Here is a 27097-nt window from a genome sequence, read left to right as displayed (position 1 = left end):
TATGACAACACTTGTGCACTTTTTGATGAGAGTAGATGGTATAAAGGGAAAGGGAGAGGTAAAAGTGATTTAAAAAAAGTGGAGGACACGAGGATCAAGAGGCATAACAACTCAGTACCTTCGGCATCACGAATAATCATTTTCAAAAAAACTGTTATACACCAACAAACTCTCGTAGCGAGACAAGTGTTGAAGAGGACTGTTTTGCTACGGAAGTTTCAAGGACTTTCGTAGCAAATTTTGGGTTTGCGTAACTGCGTTTGCTACAAAAGTCTGTAAAAGTGTCAGACCTCAAAAATATGAAATGATGACTTCAAAAATGGATGGAGTGGTGACCCTTTTTGTTATGATGACCCTATTAAACATGAATGGACCCTATTAAACATGAATGGACCCTATAACAGGTGTCACATGAACCTAAACAATAAAACCCTATCTATAATGACCAAATCAAACTAAACTTTTTTATTTAGGGTTATTATAGATAATAATGGCTCCAATGGGGATGTTGCGCCCCTGTGGTGCAGCAAAGAACCAACTGATCAGTTGCTTGACCATTGGACTGATCCCATTTTGAAAACTGAAAAGCACACTGCAAACCAACTGGAAACCAAACACTACTGCTACAATGTAATATCAAGCTGTTGTACAAACTAAAACTGATAACTGCAAAATGTAGCCTAAAGTTGAAGGAAATGCTTGCCCAACAAGTTTATTTATGTACCAATAACCCTACTCTAACATCTGAAAATCCACCTACTTAATTCAAGCAATATGAAACTGCTAGTATAACCAGTCAACGAGTTGATCCAACGCCAAGGCTCCTTGTCTGTTCTTGAGTGGACCATCTATTGGCAACTCCGAATAAAAACTGGATCCATAACCTGAACTTATAAATGAAAGAAACTGTTGGACACCTAATCCTCTAAGGGTTGGCATGGAAGCTAAACAGCGAAAAGAAGTCCAAAGGACCACTTGGAATAGGAAACCAAGGGTCACTCCTATGTATTATAAATATGTGTCATTGAGAATAAGAAATGCAATCTCATGTTTATCTTTCCTATTTTGTCTCTGCCATGTGTGTGTTTAACATGGTATCAGAGTTGCAGGCGTATTCCTGACCTGCATAATTACTGTGAGCCTAATTTTACATATCTGTTGGTCTGCCATTTTCCAGCCCGTCAAAACTGTCCTTCTGTAGTAATGCCACACTTAACAGTTTTCAGGGTTTCTTTGTATTTTGAAATCTGCACGTCTTAATTTAGCATTTTTCTGTCCACCAACTCTACTGATTCTTTGGGTTAAGCGCTCAGGCTGCCGATAGATTGATGGTACGAAACACACGTAGTCTTCGACTCCAGTGCAGCAATTCCAGTGAAATTCTTGTTTATCAGATTGATTCATCCCATATAATAATCACCAACTCCCTATCAACCTGAGCTGTCATCCATTTGGCAGCGACTAACAGTACACGGGACCCACAGGTGATAATCCCTTGCAAAGACAGCACAGTGAGATCTCTGCCTCGGTTCCAATTCCACACCACTTCAGGGAGTGGAGCAAAAAAAGGCATGGGAATGGGGTTGGGCACTATGGATGAACCGTCTCCCTCATATTCACCAACATTCAAACTCCGGTGAGTACCCACTAGTGACCATATTCTTCAGAACACAGACTAAATCCTTTGTATAATGGATATAATCTGTAGCTCTAGCTCCTTTTGAAATTTACATAGATATGCAAAACACACTCTTGACCTTTCTTATATGATCAAGGGCCTCAACACTTGCTTTGCAAAGTTCCGTACACAGCTGGATTCCTGCAATTAGAACTCCATGATGTTTTTCATTGAGTAAAGAACTAGTAGGTTTCATAAAATTCTCTGCAAGATCTGGCACTTTCCATATAATCCGCACAGAGCATAAAGTTGCCTTCTTGTGGATGTTCGGATTGCTATTGTGAAGAAGTTTCTCAACTTCAGGGGCAAGGTCACGAGCCATTTCAGCTGAGCATATGTTTCCCAGTGCACAAAGTGCAAGCCCGACTATGTATTGATTCATGTGATTCAAGTCCTGTTTGAGAGAATTTGTAACCAGCATAAGCACTTCCTGTCTTTCATCAAGAAGCAACATGAGGCCAAGATATCCTATGCGTTTCTCAGGAAAGCCAGCAGATGCAATAGACTTCAGGCATTCCATTTGCCCAAAATGCGTTGGATAACCAAGCATGTGAATGAACATGAGCTTGGCTAGATTGCGATGCCTATAATCCTGATCATCTTCACTAATTGCAGTACGTATAGCTGCACACTTCTTTCTAACAACAGCACGCTCCTCAGCAGCAGTTTTACATGTACGAATGGCTCGAATCATATCCCTCAGTCGCGTTCCCGTCATGAAGGCAGTCATGATTCCGAGATCTAAGACTTCGACTCCGATTAATCCAAATTATTGGTAAATGTTGGGCCCCTAGCGATCCTTGCAGCACAGATCAGCGAGACACTAACTCATCAACATCAGCTCCGATCCGCATGAAAAAATTGAAATGGATCACGCACTGTTGATGCAAAAATGAAAAGAAAACAAGGCGAACGTAGGGAAGGAATAAGGTTGTAAGTGGGCACATGCACATATTATTGGCACTCTTTCATCCCAGTATAGCCGAGTTCGGGCCTCCAGATATTGTCGATTGACCGTTCTACATTGGTGTGGCACTCGATGGCCTCATTTTCGAGGTCTCATTTGTTCTTGGTTTTCATTTCCAATAAATTCGTTGAGACCCTGTAGTGCATTAGGATCTCTTCCCAAGTGCATTGAAGCATCATTTGCTGCATTGAAATTAGTACTGGGTTGTTTGCTACAGTGACTTGGTGATATTGGTATCCTGCTACTCATCTAATAGTTGCAGCTATTTATCATTTTATAGGTCAATTTGTAGCTGAAGATAACATCACTTCTCTGATTATATTGGTTTGAAATGGATCGAATAGATGATGTATTGAAACTACTGAATAATTTAATACATTCCACTGTTGATGAGATGTTTAAGATCAACAAAACCTCTCTTTCCAATATTAAAATTTGTCTCCAAAATGCACATGAGAATATTGAGTTTTTGCAGCTTGAATCTCAACTACAGCAAGAAGAATTACAACAATGGAGTCATCATTCTGAACCTGTTTCTGTTCAGAAGATTGAAACAAACTCCCATAAGCAACAAGACAATAATGTTACAGTTGATTCAGATCCAGTGCCCAATAAAGCAGCAGAGTTACATGCAGATGTAGAAGTTCAGTTTGCACTTCCCAAGCCCATCATCAGACCTTGGGAAGAGCTTGTCCACAACAAGCACAGAACTGGTCTTGGATATGACAAGGACGTGTCCTTTCATATTCCAGATTACTCAAAGCCCATTCAGTTTTAGAGTGTTGGATTTCTTCATGGCAGTTCATCTTCAGCTGTTCCAGATTCTGCTCCTCTTCCATAGCAACAACAAGAAGTTGTGAAATGCCAACACTGTGACCGAGTTGGCCATATTAAAGATCACTGTTTTGATCTTCATCCATGTAAGCACTGTCATAAAACCAGTCATTCTTCAAACAGATGCTTCAGAAACAAACCTCCTGCAAGAACAAAGATTCATCTTGGATGGATCGCTTCTTTGCAATGCGCATCAACAGCCAAGAAGACATTCTAGTCATATGTCAGAACTTGTTTTAGAGTATTGAACAGTCTTGCAGTTGAGTTTTCTCCATCATCTCACCTTGTATCTGACAAGGGGGAAATGATGGTCATCTACAAGCTTCAAAGCCACATCAAGCGAGCCTAAGCCACAACCTGCCACACCAGATTCAGAGTTGTAGCCAGAGACAAAGATGCCCCTGAGCATGCCTTCAGTTGGTGATGCCTCTTCAAAGAATCAGGGACACTTCCTCTAGCAGAAGACTTCATCTTCTTGCCAGTTTTGGAAGAGTTCCAGGAATTGCATTAAGCATTCTAGAGTTGGTGGTAATCCTTAAACCATCACAGGTTGAGACCTCCCTTTTCAGGTTGAGGTTCTCCCTTTTATGCGGGGTGAGACCTCCCTTTCATGGTTGAAGGTTTCCCTCTTCAAAACATCAGGAGCACTTCCTCTAGTAGAAGACCTGAGCTTCATGCCAGACTTGGAAGAGTTCTGGGAACTGCATTGAGCGTTCCAGTGTTGGTAGAAAACCAGTTTGAGAGCTCTTCTTTATTTCTGAAAATTGCCTTTTTACAGTGAGAATTATTTAGCAAACAAATCAGCAAACAAATTTACAACTTATCTCATTTCCCGTGCCTCACAACAATCTGGAAATTACAGCAAACAGGACAGCAATAAATGTTGTACGGCCTCCGTTTTGTGTGCAGAAAAATCAGCAAACTGCTCCTCGATTTTTGTGCAAAAATCTGCCTTTCACTATGTGCTGAATCAGTTGTACAAATCTGCTCAACTGCTGCCTTGGAATGTGTGCCAAGCTGCTGTCTCCTTCTCCTCCCTGCTCAGAAATCTCTCTTGCTCTCTTGCTCTCCTTCTCCCAATCTGCTCATGAAAGAATGAATGACCTTTTCCTCCTTTTCCTCCTTTAATATAACTCCAAGTGAGTTTTGAGTGATCCAAGTGACTTTTGGGTGATCTCTAAATCCAATGGCTGAAATAGATTTAGATCAATGGCTGAGATTAAATGCTCATTTAAATCTCACTTTCTATTTTTTAATTCACCCCACTTTAATAAAGACCCACTTAGTCATTTATTTCCAAAGTCACTTTTCCTTTCTAATTTTTCATTGACTTTATAAAAGTCACTTTAAAATTAGACTTAATAACTTTATCACTTAAAGTCACTTTTAAATTAGATTTAGCTTTATAAAATTATAAAGTCACTTTAGGAGAAAAATTAAATTCTTTTGGACACTTTTCCCTAGGTCAAAGATCAAAGCCTAAGGGAACCACCTGTCCTCCGGTACCAAATTTCAACACTCCCTCTTACCGAGGAAGGTGTTCCTCACCACACCCATCTTGTCTCTGAAGTAGACATGCTTGCCCAGTGGTAAGGCTTTGGTAAGAATATCTGCAACCTGCTCATCAGTGGAAATATACTCAAGTTTCACAACTCCCTTCTGAACATCGTCTCTGATGAAATGATATCTGATCCCGATATGCTTTGACCTGTCATGAAATACTGGATTCTCCGTGAGTTTAATGCAACTCTGATTATCACAGTAAATCACTGAAGGTCTCAACGGCTGACCAAATAAGCCAAACAACATCTTGCGAAGCCAGATGGCCTCACAACTAGCTAGACTGGCTGCCATATACTCTGCTTCCGCTGAACTCAGTGCTACTGACTGCTGCTTCTGGCTGAACCATGACACTACTGCAGAACCCAACCCAAAACAACACCCTGAAGTGCTCTTCCTATCAGAAGCACAACCTGCCCAATCAGAATCAGTGTATCCTGCCAATCTCACTCCATCTCCCTGCCTGTAGTCCAGACCATAATCCACTGTCCCCTGCAAGTACCGCAAAATGTGTTTTGCAGCCACCCAGTGAACATTCCTAGGCTCACACATAAACTGACTCATCGTGTTGACTGCAAAACAGATATCTGGTCTAGTGTTGACCAAATACATCAAGGAACCAATCCGCTGCCTGTACAATGTGGGATCCACCAACTCGGAATCCGAAGCATGAAGCTTCTTCCAGTTGGTGATCATCGGTGTCGACATGGGTCTACAATCCTCCATGTGGAATCTGCTAAGGATGTCCACAATATACTTCCCCTGCCCCAGGAAGAAATGCCCCTCCTCCTGCCACACCTCCAAACCCAAAAAGTAATGCATCAAGCCGATGTCCTTCATCTCAAACTCCGCCGCAAGATCTCTCTTGCAGTGCTCTATGAGTCTCTCTGCACCTGTAATGATCAAGTCATCCACATACAGCACCAGAATGAGAGGCTCCTCACCAATCACAATAAAGTAAAGGTTCGGATCTGCCTCACTCTTTGTGAAACCCATCCCCTGCAAGTATGCATCTATCCTGGAGTACCAAGCTCTGGGAGCTTGCTTCAGGCCATAAAGGGTCTTCTTCAATCTGCACACATGGGACTCCTTCCCATGCACCTCAAAGCCATGTGGCTGCTCAATGTACACCTCCTCCTGTATGAAGCCATTGAGAAATGCGGTCTTCACATCCATCTGGTGGATCTTTCAACCCATCTCTGCTGCTATCGATATAATGGAGCGGATCGAAGTATATCGAGCCACGGGAGCGAAGGTCTCCTCATAATCAACTCCCTCTACCTGGGAGAACCCTTTAGCCACAAACCTCGCTTTGAATTTCTCAATGCTGCCATCTGCAGCATGCTTTACCTTGTAAAGCCATCTGGAAGTAACCACGGATTTGCCCTCAGGCCTCGGCACCACCTCCCAAACATCATTCTTCATGATAGAAGAATACTCCTCCTGCATGGCCTCTCTCCAGACCTGCTAGCTAGCTGCCTCCTCATAGCTAGAAGGCTCAGAGTCAAGGATGCTGGTAACCATCGCCATATAACCACAAAACCTCTCAGGTGGTCTACTCTCTCTGACCGGCCTCTTCGGCTCAGCAACAGATGTGGCATCTCTCAAGGTGTCCTGAAGCCACTTGGGCTTCCTCTTCCCTGAGCGCACTTCTCCCACCGGAGAATGAAACTCCTCCTCCTCATCATCATCAGTAGCCTGAACTCCTGACTATCTGTCTGCTGTCCTCCTGCCTACACTTGAACCTGTAGAAGCTGAGGTACCGTGTGAACTGTCCATCAGTGGACTCCCTAGTGAACTGCTCTGTGAACTGCTCTGCATGCTGCCTGGAGCACCACCCCTCTGGCTCGGCGAGCCACTGCTCACTGATGGACCTGACATCCTCATAGATGTACCTCCTGATCCTTCTGATCCCTGCCCACTGGATCCCTGCGACTGACTCAACTGCTGCTGAGGGTCTAACTGATCCAGATACTCTAACTCCCGTGACCTCCTAAAGGCCCTGTCCTCCTCGAACTTCACATCCCGTCTGACAACAACTCTCCTCTGTGCAGGAATGTAAATCCGAAAGGCCTTTGAGGTCTCACTGTAGCCCACAAAGATACCCTTCTCTGCGGTGGGCTCTAGTTTGGTCCTCTTCTCCTTGGGTATATAGGAGTATGCAATGCATCCAAAGATATGAAGATGACCAAGATCAGGCTTCTTCCCAGAGAAAGCCTCCTCCGGAGTCATGTGCCCCAAGGCACGATGCGGACTCCTGTTCTGCAAGTAAACAACTGTGTTGCAGGCCTCTGCCCACAAGAACAATGGCAACCCCTGATCATGTATCATGGCTTTGGCAGCCCCTATGATGGATCTGTTCTTCCTCTCCGCAACCCCGTTCTGCTGGGGGTTGTAAGGAACAGTGAACTCCCTCCTAATGCCTGCCTCCGCACAATAATCAACAAACTCTCCAAGGGTGTACTCTCCTCCATTGTCCGACCTCCGGGACTTGATCTTTCGACCTGTCTGAGTCTCCACAAGAGCTTTGAACTCCTGAAACCGCTTGAAGACCTCACTCTTGGTCTTCAAAAAATAAATCCAGGTCCTCCTGGAGTGATCATCAATGAATAAAACATAGTACGCAAACTCTCGGTCAAAACGACCAGCAAAGTCCTCAATCTCTGTTGAAGCTGCCACGTCCTGGTTCTTCCCCTTCTTCTTCTTCTTCTCCGGACACACAACTGCATAGTGTCCCATCTTTTGACAATTCCAACACTTCACCTTGGAATAGTCCTTCTGTGTGTTCCCCTGTTTACCTTTGCCTTTGCCTTTGCCCCCACCACTGCTTGTGGAAGCCTGCTTCTTCCCTTTGCCTTTCTTGCCTCCTACCACCAGTGCTACGTCCTCATCCTGCTCAACTGGCTTGGCTACCCCAAGCTGTCATTTCCTGATCTCTGTCTGAATGCAATCATCCCAAAACCTCTCCCATGTGGGAAGGGTCTCACGTGCACAAACCCCATCAGCAAAGTTCAACCATGAACGGGGGAGGCCATTCACTGCAATACGCACCAACTCAGTGGATGGAATGGCCTCTCCAATCGCTGCCAACTCATCTCTCACATTGGTAATCTTTGTGAGATATCCAACTGCACTATCATTACCCATCTTAATGTTCTTCAGCTTCTCCTTCAGGACCATCTTCCGGTTCTCATTGGTACTCTGGTAGAGATTGGACAATGTTGTCCACATCTCATGGGCATTGCTCTTTCCTCTCACATGAGAAATGCAATGGTCTTTGATTCCGTCTAGAATCAGCCTCTTACCCTTATTGTTCTTCCTTTTATACTCAGTCAACTGAGTAACATCAGTGGGCACAACAACAGGGTTCTGTGCGGTATGCACCATGATATCCCAGACTTCTGCCTCCTCAAAGATACTCTGCATTCTCTCCTTCCAAACACTGTAATTTGTATGCCCATCCAGCCTATCCTCCACCCTCAATCCCAATGACATCCTGCTGTCCTAAAACTGAAAAATAGCACTGCTGTAGTAAAGATAAAACTGTTGTTTATGAAAAATCAGCTTGCTGGAATTTTCTGAGTGAAAAATCAACAACTGAAATTTTTCCTTTTGCTGTCCCAAACTGCCCTTCAACACTCAAGCTCTGATACCATGTAAAAATTTCTGTTTTCCCACCTCGGTTTTTAGTTTCTCCTTATTTCTCCCATGTAGTTAAATGCCCATTCCCATAACCATACATTTAACAGACTGAAAGATAAAAAAAAAAAATATTGCTGAAAACACAAATTCTGGAAATTTTTCAGAATGCTGGAAATTGCAGAATTAAAAATCAGCAATAAAAAACAACCATTAAAACACTGATATTTTTTATCAACTTGACCCTGGAAAAACCCCCTACAACTCTTGGGGAAAACCAGTTTGAGAGCTCTTCTTTATTTCTGAAAATTGTCTTTTTATAGTGAGAATTATTCAGCAAAAAATCAGCAAACAAATTTACAACTTATCTCCTTTCCCGTGCCTCACAACAATCTGGAAATTACAGCAAACAGGACAACAATAAATGCTGTACGGCCTCCGTTTTGTGTGCAGAAAAATCAGCAAACTGCTCCTCGATTTTTGTGCAAAAATCTGCCTTTCACTATGTGCTGAATCAGTTGTACAAATCTGCTCAACTGCTGCCTTGGAATGTGTGCCAAGCTGCTGTCTCCTTCTCCTCCCTGCTCAGAAATCTCTCTTGCTCTCTTGCTCTCCTTCTCCCAATCTGCTCATGAAATAATGAATGACATTTTCCTCCTTTTCCTCCTTTAATATAACTCCAAGTGAGTTTTGGGTGATCCAAGTGACTTTTGGGTGATCTCTAAATCCAATGGCTGAAATAGATTTAAATCAATGGCTGAGATTAAATGCTCATTTAAATCTCACTTTCTATTTTTTAATTCACCCCACTTTAATAAAGACCCACTTAGTCATTTATTTCCAAAGTCACTTTTCCTTTCTAATTTTTCATTGACTTTATAAAAGTCACTTTAAAATTAGACTTAATAACTTTATCACTTAAAGTCACTTTTAAATTAGATTTAACTTTATAAAATTATAAAGTCACTTTAGGAGAAAAATTAAATTCTTTTGGACACTTTTCCCTAGGCCAAAGATCAAAGCCTAAGGGAACCACCTGTCCTCCGGTACCAAATTTCAACAGTGTAGTGTACCTTCTGGCCTGACTACTGATCGGTCAGCCAGTTCTAATAAGGTGGAGGTTGGTTCTACTGATGTAATGCCCAATTTTTGACAAGTAGTGGTTGTTAAAATATTAATTACAGCCCCTAAATCAACTAGGGCATTTGAAAAGGTTTGTCCATTGATTTGCACTGTCACTATTGGATTCCCTGGGTCTTCATATTTGACAGGTGCTTCTCTTCCTGATAACAGATCAGATAGGGTGCCAACTACTTGGACTGTTGGGTTATTTGTTATTCTCCTCCTTGGTTTTTTTATACATAGCTCTTTGATGGTTTTTGCATATATTGGGATATCTTGGATAGCTTGGAGGAGTGGGATCTTTATATACAAATTCTTTAGTTCTCCCAAAATATCAAAGTCAGGATGTTCTATAGGGTGTGGTATGATTAATCGTTCTGGGAATGGGGGAGAAGATGTGGTTGCTTCGTCATGAGTCTGTTGTCTAACCACATCTTCTTCTTGTAATGGTTGTTCTGCGGGTAACTGATTTTCAACTTGAACATTTTTATCTCCCTCGGTTTCTATAATGCGCCCAGACCTTAATTGAAGGTCGTTGCACTCCCTTAGATCAGTTTCTAGTTCTAGTGTTTCGATTATTTGAACGGATTGAACTGGCTTGTTGTTTGGGTTCCGGTTGGGTTGGGCTGGGAGTTGCGGTCTTAAGTTGTATTGGGGATTTTGTTGTAGTGCTGGCAGAGTAGGTTGAGGGAGTGGAATGGTTCCTGCTGGTTGATTCATCGGTCTTTGCCAATTTGTCTGCCAGGCTTGACTCTGCGACTTGGGAGGGGACCATTGTGTTCGATGTGCATTGTTTTTCCAATATGGTGGAGCATAGGGAAAATTTGGCCAATTAGGTTGGCTTGTTTGATTCGGCTATAGTGATGATGAAGGAAATGGTTGTTGTGACTAGTTGAAAAGGGAGGTTGATTTTGCCACATTGTATTATATTGTTGAGCATGATATTGCGAAGGCTGGAAAGAAAAAGACGAATCGGGGAACATACATGATTGTCGCGGCTGCCATTGACGGCACTGATTAAGTAGGTACACCAGTTCTAATTCTTCTTCCGCTTCTTTGTATACTGCTTTCAAACCAGGAAGTGAGGGGCAATTTTCCGTAGAGTGGTCTTTTGTACAAATAGCGCAGACTTGAACTGCATCTAGTGGGCACTCTTTGTGGCTGTGTTTCTTTCTGCATCTGGGGCAGAATATTGCCAGATTTTGCTCTGCTTCTGCTTGTTTCTATTTCGCTTGCATAATATCGAGTTGCATTGTTAGAGTCCCCAATATATCAGTTTTGAAATTCTCCAGTAAATTTCCGATTTTTGCGCGGGTTACTCCTTCTCCAGAGATCTTGTTGTCCCTTGTGAACCTGTCATGTTCCGCTGGTTTTAGCCTTGTGCTGCCTCGCGAACTCCTGATACATAAATCAATAATGTCAGCAAAATTTTCTTGATAAATGTCTCCTTTTCCCATAATATTTAATGTTTCAACCCATTGTTCCTTCATGCCTTTAATTAATGTTGTTTTTAATACATTGTCAGGTAAGGGTAATGATGCATAAGGAGATCTTTGAAGATTATACTGAAAACGTTCAACATATTCTTCTAGTGTCTCATTAGGTCTAGCTACCATCTGAAATATTTCATCTTTTAACTCTCTAGACCTACAATAATCCTGATATTTCTTCAGGAAAGCACCTTTCATCTAATCCCAATCGTTTATAACACCTCCACCTAACCCCATAAACCATAGTAAAGCAGCCCCTTTTAATGTAGAGGGAAATAATTTCAGCTTTTGGGGATCGGTGGTATAGTCGTATCCCCTGCATAGCACATCGAATTCAAACAAAAATGTGTCTAGATCTTCCGATGTTAGGCCATGGAATGTAGGGATATGCTGGAGAGGAATGGCCTTCATAGGTGCATTAACTGCAGTATCTACAATGGGATATTGTAGTGTGGAGGTTTGGGGGGTTTGTTGATTCTAGGCCATTTGGTCAAATATGTGCCAATATCCTTCTGGGATTTCTAGGAGGGTATTCCTAGGCTGGCTAGAAGGAGCAGGAATGGCCTTAACAACACTTCCTTTATCTGGGATGATGAGAGTTCCTTGTTGAACTAGTGTCTGGGGGGATTCAGGTTCTTCAGCTTTGTTTTGGATAATTTTGACAGCACTTCCCTTATCTGGGCTGCTTAATGGCTGAACTATTCCAAGAGGAGATCTTGGTTCTTCAGTTTCCCCTGTTTCTCCTCTTCCTTTGCAGAGATTACTAAGGTTCCCTTCTTGTAACAATTTTGGGCTAGAATTCTCAATTTCTTGAAAATCTTACTCCTCTGTTTGACTGTGCACCTCAGTAAAGGCTACAGATGGTGATTCTGTGGCCCAAAGGGAACTAGTAGGTTGTCTAGAAGCAACTTTTCTAGGTCCTACTAAAGGCTGAGATTCTGCTTTTTTAAGGATTTCGTCTATAAAGGTCGATCGGCCAAGGGTCACCGGCCCCTTAGCTTTATCAGGCTTGGGTAGTGGTTTAAGATTCTTTTCAGGCTTTTTCTGCTTAGTCATGCACACAAATCAAATACTTATTTCTACCAAAATAACAACAAATCTGCAGGAAAGCAGGCAGGGGAGCAGGGCTATTACATGCTCCATACGCAGGTTCTTACCTTCCGTTTTTAAAACCCAACTCTCTCCTACAGGTTCTTACCTTCCGTTTTTAAAACCCAACTCTCTCCTAGCAGGTACTTACACTACTCTCTTTTCAAAAGAAACAAATGGCTACACTCTCCCCGACAACGGCGCCAAAATGTTGAGCAGTAAAAAGGGTCTTTTTAACCTCTATTTACCCTACATTAATTATCAATCCAGGTACGATTTTTTATCTCAAGAGTGTACTCAGTCTGAGGCGGTCACTTGTTCAAGAGTAATGCTAGCAGTATAGTGCTTTACAAAAGTAAATAAATGCTGGAAACAAACTCTAATTGTAATGGCAAGAAACTTAAATGCTTTGTAACTAAATCATTCACTTAAGAAACTACAGTAATCATCAGTCAAGGATGTAGTAATGATAACTCTTTCCTTTGTAAACTGATGCAGATGAAAAATCAATCAAAGACAAGATCTCCAATCTGGGAACTAGACAGCGGTAGTCAATGTTCGCTACAGTTGTAGATCTTTCTGTTCACACCAAAGCAAATACTTGAAATGACAATTCAATTAACAGAAAAGGAACAGCAACTAATCTATTGAAAAGATCGAACAGCAAAGCTTAATCTACAGGAATGAATTAAGCAGCAATCTTAACTGAAAGGAATTGAACAACAATCTTTAACTAATAAATTAATTGAACAGCAATCTAAGGCAGGAATGGCGAACCTAAGTAAGTCTACAAAATATTGAACAGCAAACCTAATCAAATGTAAACACACAACGACTATGGAATCAGTAATCTTATTCTAACATAAAGAGTATTAACCACAGTTATAAAGGAACGACAATTGCAGTTGTAATGGAACAGTAATCGAATGAACAACAATCACATTTGTGGGTAAACTGTAGCTAAATGAACAACAATATCAATCTGTAAATGAACAACAATGTCAATTTGTAAATGAATAGCAATGTCAATCTGTAAATGAACAGCAATGTCCGTATTAGACGATGCGATATTGTTTCAGAATGAACAGCATAACATTTTCAGTTGCAAATAATAATCTTACTATTCAATTACTAATTCGACATAACAGAGCGAGTTAATGAAATGTTTAGGAATGGAAGATTACTGAATAAAGCAAGTAAAGGAAATCAAACCACACACGACTGTAATCGGAAAATAATGATACAGAAAGCAAGTGATCCACTAGGACCGGGCCCTTAGCCACCAGGGACGCATTGTTGCGGTTACTCCAAGATCATATAACGGAACAACAACGAAGTTTATGTATTAATCATAAAAACACAGTTACAGCTATCGCTCTTTAAAGAGAGTCGATAATCAAAGTTCAGATTGCAACAACAAATTCTATAAATCAACAATAATCTGCCCCTTGGGCTAGCATCGTTGTCCCTTTTTATAATGGCCAGGCGGAAATACCAAAAATACAGATAAGCCTTGAGGTAGCGATCCCTCAGGATCAAAGGATCCTGAGGGATTCGCCATATATTTGATCTTCAGTTATCTTTTCGTCCTCTTGCGCTAATACCGCGTTTCTCCTTCCTTTTCCTAGTCCATGCGCTCCAATCTCGATTTCCTCGTCTAGATGCGATTTCCTGTCAAAGGGACACAATTGGTTTTGCCTTGTCTTTTCCTCTGGAGTGGCGATTTTTGATTTTCTTCACTTTCTGCATAGAAAAAGACAATAATTAATCATTTTACATCAATCACAATGCCCCTTAATTCTATCATAATCCTTTATCATATGACTATCTTAGAATGTAAAGAAGTTATGATTTAAAGGAAAAGATAGAGAAATAAGTGGTAATTACATACCTTTTCCAATGTTCAACAGTCTTCACCCTTTGGTCTTCATTAGCATCTTTGTTTCTTTGCAAAATCTGCCACCGCTCATTTGCTCTTCTATATGGATTTGGATTTGGAAGAGCAAAGGTATTAGGAACCCTTGCTTTCCCAGAATGTTGCTCAACCTTTAATTTGGAAACTTCAGAGGCTAATGACTCAATCATCTTGGCCATTTTATCGATCTTAGGATTTGAAGATGATGAGGGCTCACCCCTCTGTCTTCTTCTATCAGCATTACCTTTGAGCTTTTCTGCAGCCATGATGTTTGATTCTACTTCCAAGGCTGCATCTTGCATATCAACCAAAGAAGCACATCTTCTCTCCCTCAATAGTAAACAAAAATAAGAATCGAAGGCATTGGCATAGGTGAGCTTAGCAAAGGTAGGGGTGGGTTTCACTTCAGCTGGTATCTTGTTGTACATGCGGTTAAATCTCTTATTGAAATCAGACAGCAACTCACCATTTTCCCTCTGTAAGTTCCCAAACTCAGTATGATAGTAGAGCAGATCTTTCTTATCCCCCCAATGCTTTAGGAACACATCATCTAAGGCCTCAATGTCTGCTATAGACCTAGGGGTTAATTCTCTGAACCATTTTCTAGCTTCTCCATCTAGGCTTTGGACAAATACTCTCATCCACACATCATCTTCACTGATATCTAGGTTATCAGCATAGCTATAAAAAGACTCAAGGTGTTCTTCAGTTGTTACTCCCTCTGTCCCAATGAACTTAGGCATGTATTTCTGATATTCTCCTGCAGGCATGGCATTCAAAGGAATAGGCAGGACCAGGGGTCCATACCTAGCAGCTATGATTCTTTCCATTTTGGTGGGTGCTTGTGGGCCTGCCATGACTAGGGTAGAGGGAAGGATACTGGCAGTTTGAAAGGTAGGGAGTTGAGAAATGACTGACAGGGCTAAAGGAATATGATGGACTGGAAGGGAGGCTTTCTTTGGACTGAGATCCAAAGGGGAACTTATTGAACAAGGAGCTTTATGAATCTCTGGGAATATTTCTTCACTGATAATGCTAGGCTCTATATTTTCAACCTGTGCATGCTCAGTTACAAGCCTTTCTTGCAGAGATACATAAGATTGTTTAGGCTTACCTGATCTTGATGCTCCTTTTTGTGATATCTTGCTTTGCTTGATAATCTTCTCGGGGCTAGGCACTGGGTCAGCTGGTGATTTCTAAGGATTTCTCCGAGTGTGTCTCACAAACTGAGCCAGAACTATAATGTGGAGTCGGCAAGAGGTTTGGCCTTCAGTAGAGTCGTCAGATAGATGATTACAACCGGAAATGTGTCCAGACTTTGTCTATCATCAAAGCTGGATCTGTATCGTTCTCCCAAGGAAGTTGAGCTTCAATCTCTTCTCCCCGGCAGCGGCGCCAATTATGTTAGGATTCCAAGAAACTCTCCTAGATTGTAGCTCGGAGATGCTTGGTAACATATAAATTCAACTATTGTTGCAGGTTTAATGGAAGGAATGATGGTTTGGTTCAAGCCAGATAACCACTTTCACTCTGTTTCACTCCAGACATGCATGAACACCCTCAGACTACAAGGCTTTAGACCACCAATGCTCACAGTTTAGATATAAGGTGAATATGAGGAATACTAACCACACCAGCAGATGCACAAGACCATGTGATGGCCGGCTGCAACTAGTAAAGAAACCTGTAAATCTAATCTATTAATGCAAAGACAGGATGACAGCTCTCCTGCATTAGATAGAAAGAAACCTGATTAACCTATTCAGTGATGCAATCAATACTTTAACACAGAGATAAGATGACAGTTATCTAGTGTTAAACACCAAGAGCTCAAGAACACAGCATATCAGGCACAAGCTTAGAACAAGAAGAAAGTGGACAGTGAGCAGTTAACAGCAAAAGAAGCTTGTATTAGCTGAAAATGAAGATGAGACGCTGCAAGTGACAAAATGTCTACAGTCTCCAGAAGTTGAACCTTACATCAAATGCCAACCTTGATTACCTCTTACTTCTGGATATTTATAAGTTTACAATACTATGGCACTTGGCAGTTTAGGTATGGAGGGGTCATAATTGACCACCAACTGCATTTAACCGCCTGATGGAGTCTCTGAACGAGGTTGCTTGCTTTAGTGGGTGAATTCGATCTGTTCAGGTGCTGTGTTGTCCTTTAGGCGGTTGGAGTGCTCGTACCAGTGGAGTCCATGACTGATAAATTTAGTTACAGAGTCGTGTTGTGTCCTTTTCTCCCTTGGCCATGCTTTCTGTTAAATATGGTTGTTGGGGGTCTGATTGTGACTGATACTGGCATAGTTGGTCATCTCCTTCTTCGGGCAAACAGAATGGTCAAGGATGTCGGGTGCATGGGTACACGGACAGTTGGGATGAGAGAGAAAGGTGACCGTCGGATCAGGGAAATGAACGGCAGAGATGGCTCGGTGGAGGCTATCGGTCGAGATGGGAGCGGGGTGTGTTAGGGCCGTTGGATCTTCAGCGGACAGATCAGACGGTCATCGGGAAACGGAGTTGCACGGGCATTTAACGAGCGAGGGTGGTTTGGTCGGGCGGTAACGGATTTCATCGCACCGCTTTCGGGTGTTAAGTGGTAAAAGCCCGAGACCGAGCGATTCCATTCAATGATCGACACGTAGCAGTGGATGAGAGAGAAAAATCGCTCTCATCGTGCACTATCGCTCAATCAGATTGTCGACGCGATGAATGCGAAGACCGTCAGATCTTGGCGGAGATGATCTGACGGCGGAGAGTGGTAGAGCGGGTCGCCTTTATCGGGTGCGACGGGAGTCGTTGGATCGGCGGGGATGCGATGAGGGGTTTATGAGCGCGTGAGGGCGTATGGGTAAGGTTTTGTGGATGCTTTAGGGTTTTGCGCTTGGAGCTGGGGCTAAAAGGGACTTTGTCGGGTTTCGGAAGGCTTATTCAGGAAATGGGAAGGGTTTAAAAGCGGGCGAGGTGGAGGAAGAAAGGGAAAAATGACCAAATGTGAGCCCCTTTGGACACCACCAAACGCTTTTCTCTGACATTAGAAAGTCAGCACTGTATAGCGGGGCTAACACAAACAAATCAAATATAACCTTTGGTAGTTTTGCTTGAGGAATGTCATCTTGAGTCTGAACACTAACAGCTCCTATACAAACAACTTTATGCATATCATCCATGTCATTTTGATGATCCCCAAATAGAATAGGTAAAACCTGTATATTCAGCTCTTCATGTAGCTCAGGTTTACCTAAAAGTGAACTTTCATGCACTTTAACCGGGACAACATCATTATGATCTTCAATGGAAAAAAGTTCTTGTCTAGGTAGACAACTTTCATCACATGTTACCTCACTATTCAAAATTTTCATGCATGTATTTTCAACAACCTGATCTTGAGGAGTTTCTTAGATTGACAAAGCTGTAAATTCTCATGGATTTCATGTACTATGACTTGACTGTCAAATTGTTGATCCATTTCATCTTCAACTAAAGAAGAGACATCTGCTTGTTGGAAAACTTCTTGATCATCATGACAACTAGCTTGTGAAGAAAATTCATAAAGTTCCTCTAATATCTCATCATCATCCATACATTCTACATCATCATTAATACTTTTGAGATATTGAATGAAACCTTTCCAAAAATTACAACAGTCTTGAAATAGTGGTGATGAAGGATGAGACTTCCCATAATGTCCAAAAAATATTCTATGGAAATCTTTAAGAGAACATAAGCTTCTTGATGGCAACCCTTCATACCATACTCTAGCTTTATCTTCTAGGGTAGCCATAAACATCTTCATGAGACAATCCTCAGGAAACTCAACCCTCAGTCTACATACATGTATATGGAATTTAACCAAATGCAGACCAGCATCATCTTTCTTTTCATCTTTGAACATGGGAAGATGGGTTGACCAATCAACACAAGGCATAGGATTTGGAAAACCATAGATGTGAGACCGATCCATAGGAGCATACCTGGCATTTCTTCTTGCAGTAGAACTCATCTTGGAACTTCTTCAAGCTACTGATCTTCAAGCAGTGGAGTCACCATGAAGCTTTGATCTTCTGGATCTTTTGAGATTGGAGTCGCCAGGGTAATATCACAACCTTCAAAAAACTCTAATTTCTTGTTACCCTCAGGAATCAAAATGAAGATACTCAAAGAAAATCCGGGAAATGGAGCTTTTCGGCTCATGGCAAACACACCAAAATGTTATCACTGAGCTAATAGAGTTGGGCTATGTCAACCTTCAACCCAGCATAACTATTTCAAACTACGTGTAGCTAGAAGTTAGCCCTTCTAGCATGAGAAGGCTCTCTCAAGGAAAACTAGATAATATTCTAAATAAAACTCAATTTCAGATGGCTAACTCTGGATTTTCATGTGATTTTGCATGGTGAAAGAATGTGAGGACAACCACCATTGAGCATGGAGTCAGTTAAGAGAAAATTCAATTACAAGCAACATTGTTTAAAGGAAGCTGAGGCATTTTTGGCTTTGAAATGGAGTGGATTAAACTTTTACAGTAAAACAGAGCACATGAAGGAAGTTGGAGCAACTCTAACATGAATTCCAAGTAATCAATATGCTATGAACATTGTTAACAATATAAAAACATGGTAAGAAAACATAAAGCCAAAACTAAATCTCAAGTAGAAAAAACAGAGTATGTTGCAAACATACAAAATGTGGTCTTTCTCACATTCTTGATCCACCTCCTACCCAAAGCCAAAAAGATATCTATTTATAGAGAAAATATCTCTTTACATCAACCTACCACCTGGGCCAGATTCGATCCACTATCTATGAGACCTAATTCTATTTGACTAACAAAACATTGAGCCTTTGCAGGGATATTTCTATTTTAATACAGTTTGAATTCAAATAGGACTCTACTAGCTTTTAAGACTTTAACCACTTTCTGTTGATGAGGATAATTGAGCCCAACTACTCGTTGAATTCGCTGGAGTGCCATTACACCTTCGACTTGTTGATGATGATCTGATTTCTTTTTGTTGATTGTCCTCTTTGATGAGCTGATTGTTATGCTGATGTGGCTATGTGCTGACTTGGCATTCTGAAAAATAGGAGTTTTGCATGATGAAGTGGACATTATTAAATACTCTCTGATGTGTAGTAATCCCTTTGATGGCATTGTTGTCAAACTGTTAAGACCAAAACTGTCAAAATGCATAGAAAACAGAGTTATTTCAATTTCAGTAGTAGATTTTTGTAGCAAATTCAAAAACCACCCCTATGCTGTCATTTTGATGCCTTTGCTAATTCTGAAGTGTTTAGTAATGTGTTTTCATTAAACTCATGCCATGTGGATGTTGACTTGGTTGACTTGCTGACCTGGACCTCCACCAAGTCGAATTTCAAAATTTTTATCTAGGAAAACTTCTATAAAATAGGCCTCAAAGAATAAGTGCGTATTATCCAAACCCTAATAGCTGTGTAAAAAATGAGAGAGTTTTTTGTAGATGAGCCTGTCCTGAACAAATACCTCCTTCAGATTTCCAAAATTCCTTACCATTTGGTCAGAAAGTGAGCTTGAAGTTGACTATTAAAACAGTGATTTCCAGAAATTTCGTAGCAAAAAAATTGTAGCAAATTCAAAAAACACCTCTTTGCTAACTCTCTACAAGTTCTGAGGTCTTCCTTGATGTTTGTAAGCTAGATACATGCCTTTAGTTCCCCTTTGTTGTGTTTTAGACCAGCCTTAACCTCCATGGAAAGCTACAGTAGTTTCGTAGCAAAAACTTTGGTAGCAACTTTGAAAAACACTCCTAGGCTACCTTTTTCCTCCATCTGTTGGTTTTGATGTATTTGTTGATGTTCATGAGCTAAACATAAACATAAGCCTTCAAGACATCCTTTTTTGAACTCTAGACCATCCTGTTAGGATATTCCGACACATAGGAAATAGTTAAGTACAACTTGGTCTAGTTTAGAGTTAGGTATAGAGTTAGGTAAAGTGTGTTTCTTTACCGTTGTACATTTTGTAACTTACAATCCGACGGTCACGTTATGTAGTGATCCGACGGTTCATTCTCTCCTCGGTATTACCGACACTTGATCCGTGGCTTGACACCCGATTGGTCCATGAGTTCTAATTAAAGCGCATGGAGGGTCATTGTTCGGGTAATCCGTGCATGAGAGAAGCTTATGTAAATTTTCATTCTTTGATTAATAAATTGCCTGTAGTAGCCACGTTGGCGCAGGCCGTGGACTGTTTCCCTCTTTGAGGGTTTTAACCACGTCAAAAATACTGGTGTATTGATCTGTGATCTGGTTGTGAGCGGTGTCCTTTTGGTGTTCTTTCTGAGGAACTTACCCTGTAAATTCCTACATGGTATCAGAGCTATTTGAGGGCCGCGTCCGTTGGTGATCCAAATCTGAAGCCGGTAGAACTGCATGCGGCTGTCGTTTCCTAGATCTGCTGTTTCTGACTGCTTTCGGGCCGAGAGGACTGCTCTGTTGCGTTCGGAGCATCTGTTCCAGTGAGGAACCCCTTTCGTTTCACGCGAAAAGGTTTCCGGTAGCCCTAGCTGCGTCATTTTTCAGATCGGGAGGTATACAGTGTTTTTGCAGTTTACTGTTTTTTTTCTCTCTGCTTATTTCGGTTTCGGTTTATTTAGCCTTTTTTTAACCGGATCTATACCTTTCATTTCTGCGTATGCTCTTTGCCCTGCGACTCTGTGCGATCTGGGCAAATCAGAAACAGAAAGGAAGGATTTTTCTCATGCGTATGCTCTTTTCCCTACACCTTAGTGTGATCTCGGAAAATCAGAAACATTGAGAAAAATATTTAGTTTTTCGGCTAAAGCTAACTTTGAGCCGCAAGGTTCATTTTTACTATATCTAGTTTTTTGGCTAAAGCTAACTTCGAGCCGCAAGGTTCGTTTTTCTTTGCATATTCGTGTTGGGTTTTGTGTTTTGTGTTTTGTAGGGAAAAAGAGCTTTCTCAAGGCAAGCACGCAAACCAAAGCCCCCCCTCTCTCTCTCTCTCTCTCTCTCTCTCTCTCAAATTTTTTGTATAGATCAATTGGTTCAAAGCTATTTTAAGAGAGTAGAGGTCTTGGGTTCAAGTCTCCATTTTGTGGGGGCGGATTTTTTCATTTCCGCACATTCGCGCACTTTGCCGGCAACTTCAACAAATTTTTTTCAAAAAGCCATAACTTCTTCATCCGGAAACCTTTTTCAGAGCCGTTTTTTTAAAACAGCCTAATTTTTCGAGATCTATCCATTGGAACACTTACTTTCAGCATCTTCAGCTTCAGTTTTTTTAAAAATGGAAAGTCCATGCCAAGTCATTCTTGACAGCACTAACTACTTCCAATGGATAGCCTACATGGAAGATTTACTTAGAAGTAAAGGTCTCTACAGAATAGCCACAGACCAAGAGAAGAAACCAAAAGATGAAGACAAAGCTACAAAATGGGAAAATAGACAAGATCAAGCACGTGGTTTGATAGGGATGTCTATTTCTCCTGATCTTAGATTCCATATTGCAGAACTTGAGACTCCTCATGAAGCATTGGAAAAACTCACTAAAGTTTTTGGGATTAAAAATGAAATTAGAGCCCATCAACTTGAAAATGAGTTGCTTACATTGGATCCTAATAATTTTTCTTACATTGAAGATTTCTTGTCCAAATTCAAGACCCTTAGATATCTTTTGGAAGGTGTTAAGGTTAAGAAAGAAGATAGTAACCTTTTTTATTCCATCCTTACTAAGTTGGGACCAGCCTACTCTGTATTTGTTTCCACCTTCCATTCTACAAGAGAAGCTTTCATTTGTCAAGGAAAAGACTACAAGGCCCCTTCCTTTGACTCTTTTGTGATTCTTTAATAAGAGAACAAGAAAAACTCTTACACCTTGGTCTTCTTAATCTTGGAAACTCTTCCACGAAAGCGTTAGCCGCCCAGCAGCAACCAAATTCAAAGAATCCTAAGAAGTCATATCCTCAAAAGAATGGTCCTAAACCAACTCAGCCTCAAAATGAAAGATCATTTCAGCAAAATGATAAGACCAATAAAAACAAATGGAAGAAGACTGATAGACATTGTAACTTTTGTAATCGAGATGGCCACTTAGAATCTAAATGCTTTAAGAAGATGGAAGCCTTGGAAGCCGCAATGAAGAAACATAACATCCATGTGGAGCATACTTCAACTTCAACTTCCGGAATGGCACTTTCTGCATGTGGTTGTCAATCATCTCAGTCTGGTTATGCATTAAATGTATCTTCTTCTTCTCCTTCTCATGAGTGGCTCATTGATTCTGGAGCCTCTTATCACATGGCCAAAAAGCAAGCCATGTTTTCTTCTTTAAATGATTGTAACACCAAAAATATATATGTTGGTGATGATAGATCTCTTAATGTTGTCGGGACTGGAACTGTTCATCTAGACAATGGTCAGTTTAATGATGTATTATGTGTTCCAACCTTATCCTGCAACCTTCTATCTGTATATCAGATAACTCATTCAGGTGAAGGTAAAATTGTTGAATTTTCACCTCATGATGTTGTAATCAAGGATCTAAGAGATCCTAAACAGATTCTAGCTACTGGTGTTGCTGATGATTCCACAAGGTTGTATAAGTTTCACAACTTTGGGTCATCAAATCTTCCCTCAGTATTTGTTGCTCATAATGATGAAGTGAGCAAACTTTGGCATGAGCGATTTGGTCACTTAAACTATCGCTCCCTTCAGCATCTATGTAAAGAAAATATGGTGACAGGTCTTCCTATGGTATCTTGCAGAGATGGTGTTTGTTCCGAATGTGTACTCGGAAAACATCATCGGGACAGTTTTGACAAACGTGCCTCTTGGCACGCCTCAGCCCCTTTACAGCTTGTGCACAGTGATTTATGTGGTCCACTTCCTGTTGCTTCATTCTCTGGCTGCAAGTATTTCTTAACTTTCATTGATGATTTCTCCAGACGCACTTGGGTATACTTCTTAAAACTCAAGAGCGAAGTATTTAACACATTTTTGCCTTCAAAGCCTTTGTTGAAAAACAATCTGGACATCAAATTCTTAAGCTAAGAACTGATAATGGTGGAGAATATGTTAAAAACACATTCATCAACTTTTGCACCGAAAATGGAATTCAAATGCAACATACTGTTCCATACACTCCACAACAAAATGGTGTAGCTGAAAGGAAAAATCGCACCTTAAAGGAAATGGCTAATTGTATGCTACAATCTAAAGGACTCAAGTCTTAGTTTTTGGGCCGAAGCAATTAATTATGCAAACTATATAATCAATCGCACTCCTACTAAGGTTCTATAGAATATCACTCCAGAAGAAGCTTGGAGTTCCATTAAACCAGATGTAAGTCACTTTCGTGTTTTTGGAAGTGAAGCATGGGCCCATATTCCAGATGAAAAGCATAAAGCTTTAGAACTTAAGAGTGAGAAATGTACTTTTGTTGGATATTCTGAAGATGTAAAAGGTTATAGACTTATTCCATTTAAGTCCAAAAATGTTATCATTAGAAGAGATGTAAAATTTGATGAAAATAAATCGGCATGCGAGCCTAGTCCGGCGGATGTGCCACCTCTTCCTATCTCTTCTACTTTTGAAAACATTTTTTCTTCAGATGATGAAAGTGAGGATGATAATCCTCCCCCACCTTCTCAGGATCCTCAACTTCCAAGATGGGTTCGTGCTACTCGGGATGCAGCAGGTGATCTTGCCGGTGATCCTACAGATTAGCGACGTACACGTTCTCAGTTTGAAAGAGCCTCTTCTTTACTGGCTCAAGCTCTAGTAAATCATGATCCTGACACTTTTGCAGAAGCTTCAGGCCATCCACATTGGGAAGCAGCTATGAATGAAGAATATCATTCATTGTTGGCAAATGATACATGGGATCTTGTTCCTCTACCAAAGGGACGCAAACTTGTTAGATGTAAATGGGTTTACAGAACCAAGTATGGACCAGATGGGAAAGTTGATAAACATAAAGCTCGTCTTGTTGCTAAGGGCTTTTCACAGGTTGAAGGCATTGACTACACTGAAACCTTCTCCCCTGTTGCCAAAATGAACTCTATCCGCCTTGTTCTTTCCCTTGCTGCCTCTTTAAAATGGGAAGTCCATCAGATGGATGTTAAATCTGCCTTCTTGCATGGGGACTTGCAGGAAGAAATCTATATGGAACAACCCATTGGCTTCATACAAACAGACTCCAGCCTTGTTTGTCGACTTAAGAAATCCCTTTATGGTCTCAAGCAAGCTCCTCGGGCTTGGTATGCCAAAATGGATAGCTTTCTTTTAGAATCTGGCTTTTCTAGGTGTTATTCTGGCTTGTTCTTTATGTTGATGATCTTATTCTTACTGGTAGTGATCCCAACCTTATAAACCATGTGAAGTCCAGCCTTAAAAAGAAATTTGAAATGACAGACTTAGGACACTTACACTATTTTCTCGATCTTCAAGTCTTGCAATCCAAGGAGGGTATTTTCCTTTCCCAGTCCAAGTATGCTTGTGATATTCTTCGTCATTTTCACATGGAAGACTGTAAGCCAGCCCCTTCTCCCTTTCAGTCTGGAGTCAAACTTTCAGTCTCTTGTACTTCTCCTGAAGTTGATGCTACTTTATACCATCAACTTGTAGGAAAACTCTTGTATTTAACCCATACTCGTCCTGACCTTTCCTTTGTTGTTGGCCTTGTTGCTCGTTTTATGCAAAACCCCCGTGAAAGTCATTGGAAAGCAGCTAAAAGAATACTTCGTTATGTTCGAGGTACAGTACAGTTTGGGATTCATTACAGTGCCAAAGCAGCTCCTCTATTAGTTGGTTTCACTGATTCTGATTGGGCTGGTGACCCTGATGATCAGAAGTCTACTGTTGGTTATGTCTTCACTCTTGGTTCAGGACCTATTACATGGGCTTGTAAGAAACAGGCTGCCATTTCTCTTTCGTCAGCAGAAGCAGAGTATCGTAGGAAGCCTTGTGGCTTCGTCAGATCCTATCAGAGTTTGGCTTTGAGCAGCAGCATCCAACCACACTTTGGTGTGATAATCAAAGTGCCATTCAGCTATGCAAAGATCCAGTCCAGCATCAGCGCAGCAAACACATTGAACTACACATGCACTTCATCAGAAAGCTCATTCATGACCATGTTCTTGAAGTGCAATATTGTTCAACAGATGATCAGGTTGCAGACATCTTCACAAAGGCTCTTACAGAGGCGAAGTTCACTAAACTTCGATATATGCTTGAAGTTCAGGAAGTTGTCACTAAGGGGGGATAGGCTCTAGTGCCTCCTTCCTTCTCCTATTGTGTCATATTTGTAAATCCTTCAATCCTATCCCAAGTTGTTCTTAAGGGGGGATGTTAGGATATTCCGACACATAGGAAATAGTTAAGTACTACTTGGTCTAATTTAGAGTTAGGTAAAGTGTGTTTCTTTACCGTTGTACATTTTGTAACTTACAATCCGACGGTCACGATATGTAGTGATCCGACGGTTCATTCTCTCCTTGGTATTACTGACACTTGATCCGTGGCTTGACACCCGATTGGTCCATGAGTTCTATTTAAAGCGCATGGAGGGTCATTGTTCGGGTAATCCGTGCATGAGAGAAGCTTATGTAAATTTTCATTCTTTGATTAATAAATTGCCTGTAGTAGCCACGTTGGCGCAGGCCGTGGACTGTTTCCCTCTTTGAGGGTTTTAACCACGTCAAAAATACTGGTGTATTGATCTGTGATCTGGTTGTGAGCGGTGTCCTTTTGGTGTTCTTTCTGAGGAACTTACCCTGTAAATTCCTACACGTCCTTAACTGCTATGGAATGCTACAACAGTTTGGTAGCAAAAACTCAGCTTCACTATGGGCAGTTGCTACAAAAGTTGCAAAATTTTGATTTTTTCAAGTTTCCATGATTTTAACGCCTCCTTATGACTTCTAATACCATGTTGGACTGAGCTTTTTTTGACAACACAAACCCTGATTTATGACAACACTTGTGCACTTTTTGATGAGAGCAGATGGTATAAAGGGAAAGGGAGAGGTAGAAGTGATTTAAAAAGAGTGGAGCACATGGGGATCAAGAGGCATAACAACTCAGTACCTCGGCATCACGAATAATCATTTTCAACAAAACGTTATACACCAACAAACTCTCATAGCGAGACAAGTGTCGGAGAGGACCATTTTGCTACGGAAGTGTCAAGGACTTTTGTAGCAAATTTTGGGTTTGCGTAACTGCGTTTGCTACGAAATCTATAAAAGTGTCAAACCTCAAAAATATGAAATGATGACTTCAAAAATGGATGGAGTGGTGACCCTTTTTGTTATGATGACCCTATTAAACATGAATGGACCCTATAACAGGTGTCACATGAACCTAAACAATAAAACCCTATCTATAATGACCAAATCAAACTAAATTTTTTTATTTAGGGTTATTATAGATAACACATATGATCACGGTTACACTTGCTCTTGGATTTATCTCATGATTGATTGTAAGGATAGGGGGAATGATATGGATCTAATAATATGTTGGTTACATTGGTTATATACTACAGTTAGCTCGTGCATACTATGCTAGCATTGCATGGTAATGTAGGATGCATTGCATATCATTTTGCATAGCTAATATCACCATGTTATGCCATGTTAGAATGCATTTAGATTAGACTTGCATCTTAGGATAGATTTACTTTTATGTATGGATTTATTATTTGATGAAACACATGGACGATACCAGTATGCCTATTGCACATGCTTCCAATAGTAGTTTTGTGGTGTGGAAGACACAGGTCTACATTC

The 27097-nt window shown here is 41.0% G+C and overlaps 1 protein-coding gene across 2 annotated transcripts in view; it reads right to left on the bottom strand.

The window, feature by feature from the left end:
* The window catches only part of LOC149198005 (uncharacterized), a 120125-nt gene that overhangs the window by 28823 nt on the left and 64205 nt on the right, over window positions 1-27097 (bottom strand). The window lies entirely within an intron of this gene.

This window comes from Pinus tabuliformis, chromosome 2_2 (genome assembly GCF_031772625.1).
Source record: "Pinus tabuliformis cultivar Carrire ecotype Pingquan chromosome 2_2, CPIR1, whole genome shotgun sequence".
NCBI classification, from domain to species: domain Eukaryota; kingdom Viridiplantae; phylum Streptophyta; class Pinopsida; order Pinales; family Pinaceae; genus Pinus; species Pinus tabuliformis.
This window is presented reverse-complemented; position numbering and strand designations above follow the sequence as displayed.